Below are 3,586 nucleotides of genomic sequence, written 5' to 3'. Positions count from 1 at the left end.
CCTGCCTGCTTAGCCAGCACTAAAGGCACCCCCATTATCACTTACACTAACAAGTCTACAAAGCCACGGATTGAGCATGAGCAGCACAATTTCGGAACGCCTTTTAATTGCAGGAAATCAGAGCAGCGCTCTCTGTAATCCTCACAATGAAAGAGCACCATGCTCTTCAGATCCTCAAGTGCTGCTCAGAAGTGCAGCTCTTGCAGCCCTTGCCTAATGGTCCTTTTCAGAATGGGGTCAGGCCATTAGGAAATCTGCAGACCTGCAGATACCAATACCAAATTACTGTGCTGTGCTGCAGCTCAGACCCACTGCAGTGCATTGTTCCTAGAAATCCCCAGTGGTGGTTTTCCACCTTGCTGACTAGGATAGCTGCTACCAAGAGGAGCAGCTCAATAGTAAACCACTGTCCCTTGGCTGACCTCTGCAGCTACATGTGAACAGCTCTCTTCAGCCCCACTTGCCTTGGAGTCTGACTGAATATAGACAGAGAAAGGAAAAGCAAGAGAACAGCAGAAATCACCAGAAACTGAATAGCCATAAGAGTACTTAACCACAATAGAGCATAGAGGACTTAGTGCAAATCTGCAGATAAAAGAGCAGTCTGCCAAGTTTTGCTCTTTAAATAAACTTTTGGCAGGACTTTAGGATAGCAAAGCAGAATTTTACATATGGATTCTCTTCCTAAAATAGAACAAGGCAATAGAGACCCAGGAATTTGAACTTTTAGAGCTATATATAACTCAGCTTTAGGGTAATAGAAATAGCTCAATTGCTCTATACATTATCAATAAGTAAATATCTATACTTCAAATATCAATAAGTTAAAGTAGTTCTTATTGCTAACCCTAATCTTTTCCCTACTGCCCCACTCCAGCTGACCAGCCCTTCTCCTGCAACAGTAGAAATTCATCCTCTGATAACCACGTGACCCACTTTTGGTATGCAATCTCCCCCACACCATCTCTGCTTAGGAAGCAGCCCTCCTTTCCATTTCTTGGCTGGTATCAGGAAATTGCCAGATATTAGTTATCTCTCTTCTCCCAGGCTGTCCTTTGGCAGCATGGATGGACCTGTGTGGTATGGGAAATACGCAGCAGCAAAGGAATAACTGAGGATTAGTGCAGTTCAGCCTCAAATGTTTTTACAGCTACCAAAACCTCAGTGCTCTACTCTGCACTGCATTTTCCAAAATTCATAGGGATGCTTCCATTCAGCTGTGCTTCACGTTCCCCATTTACATTTTCCTGCCCCAAAATGCATTCACCATCCAAAGTCAACTCATCATAATGTTAAAAAGAACCATTTGATTAGTATTTACAAAGCTGCCTTGATAAACCACCAGGCACTAAAAGTTCTTACGCGTTTCTTTTGAGACTACTGCCCATGCACCTCTGTCATTCTTGATGCATTCACACTGGAATTTAAATCACTTATGAAGTAGCATTTTCAAAACAAACACCTCCTTAAATGTCGAGTTAACATATGCATAAACATTAATCCTTTTTCATCCATTAACCATTCCTTTCAGTATAAGTCATAACAGCTGTAGGTAAGTCTCCTCTGACATTTCCTGTACCCACAGTGAGCATCTAAAAGCCATTCAGATCAATGATACCATAGCAATTAGAACCATTTTTCCTGTTAGCATGCTGTTCTTATCACATCCAAGGAAAAAAGTAATCAAAGTTATTATTCTATCTTGGCAGACACACTTTAATCTCTTGAATATATTGTGGACTAATGGGACACGTCACTGGATAAAGCAGGAAGCCAGCGTACATGCAAAGGCCAGCGACCGAGCAAAAACCGTTCGGTTTATCAAGAATCATTTCCTCCGCAAGTACACTACTGAGAACAAGTTTACTAAAAGCTTAAAGTGGGATTAGAAGATAAAGAGGGATCCAATCACTGACAGCATTTTCCCCTCTAGAGCATTCTCACATGAATCTTAGAGCACTAAGCTGCAGCAGTGCTTTCATAGAGGGACTCAGCTTGAGCAGTGTCAGAGCTGAGGAACACATCTGAACAACATCCACGCTGCTGAATATTCAGAGAACAGCCCTGGCTTTTGCCAAGCCATATTCTTGCAAGAAAGCAACCATCTTAAGTGTGTTACCCAGGGCAGCTTCAAGGATGGAAAAATAAACACAAAGCACACAGCATTTTTAGGATCACTCAACCTTTTGTCAAATTCTGGAACTCAGCCACCACTGAAGCCCTCAAGCCACTGCTGTATCAGCCCTTCCTCCTCCCACGGCCCAGTGTGGCTACCACAAAGATGAAGAATGACATATCCATGTCTGTTTAGCCTTTATATAGTTTTTATATCGTTTTTATGTCCTCCTTGCTTCACTTGAGTCATTCTGCACAGTAGGCAGTCATTTCTCACACGTGCTGTCAGCCCTCAGTCAGAACACACTCTCTACAAGTAACGCATGAACGCTGGCAGGCTGCAGTTACAGTGGGTGAGGCAATGGATGTGCCCTGGACTAAGCCAGTGAGATAAATCAGCCAGCCTCCTGGCTACCCTCAGAGCAAGTTCAGCTTGGCTTTTCCCCCCAGCCGAGTATGCACATCCAGAACCAGCGCTTCCAGCACAGCCAGCAGCATCCACACACAGGAGATGAACACACTCATGCCTTTTATGTTCTGTGCCACTGGACACAGAACCAGCTGACAGATGTTGTCATTGTTGTGGCATATGCTGAAATCATCCTACTCTGACTTATGCAGGAGTTTTGGCGTTTTCCCCTAATGGTACCAGGCAGATTCTCCCACAGTGTATTCCAACCACCCAGCCTGCCTTACCTGAAAAGAAGCCACTGAATAAAATAGATTGAGGAGAGCCCTCCAAGTTGCACTTACCTACAGCAGGAGGGTCCCATTCTGTAATAAAGATCACATTGGCTAGAAAATGCACACTCCAATGCTCCAGTGCATGAGTTGCCACCTGTACTATGCACAAAAAACATGTTTTCATGTTTTCAGCACAGATCACAATGAAGCTGGATGTGGCTTAAGTAAATATGAGCTGTAGGAAAAAGCCTGAGCACTCTGTAGCAAGTACTACTTAAGGAGAGCTTTAGGAATCATTTTTTTCATGGTACTATCTTTGCTAAGCGAGGAATACAGCTGTAGAGACCTAAGAAGACTCAAAATTAAGAATTAAAGAAAACTGTTAAGAATTAATGGAAAAGTCACTGAGAAGAGAAGCTGACATTTTCAGAAAATCACTCCAACTTCCTAGCCAAATTTACTGTAGCTGTTGAAAACACTTACCTGGATAACCAAGTATGCAGTAACAGTAACAATAAGTAAACACAGCACTCTCCTGACAGCTAAGTCCTAAATTAAGATCAGAGAATTGCCCGTAATTAACAGGGCAGCAATGAAGAGTCAGTAACAAAAAGCTGAGCCATCTCCAGTATCTAAAAGCTACAGAAGCATTCAAGAACCTAATAAATAGGTCAACTCATTTCTGTACTCTGTATCAGGTACAATTAATCCATAAAATGAAAATTTTAATGTTTACACACAGTTATATAAATGCTTATATAAGTTATTATAAATATTTAATGTCCAG

The sequence above is a fragment of the Geospiza fortis genome, unplaced genomic scaffold (assembly GCF_000277835.1).
Source record: "Geospiza fortis unplaced genomic scaffold, GeoFor_1.0 scaffold16, whole genome shotgun sequence".
Lineage (NCBI taxonomy): Eukaryota > Metazoa > Chordata > Aves > Passeriformes > Thraupidae > Geospiza > Geospiza fortis.
The sequence above is the reverse complement of the archived record's forward strand: the minus strand, read 5'-3'. Positions refer to the sequence as shown.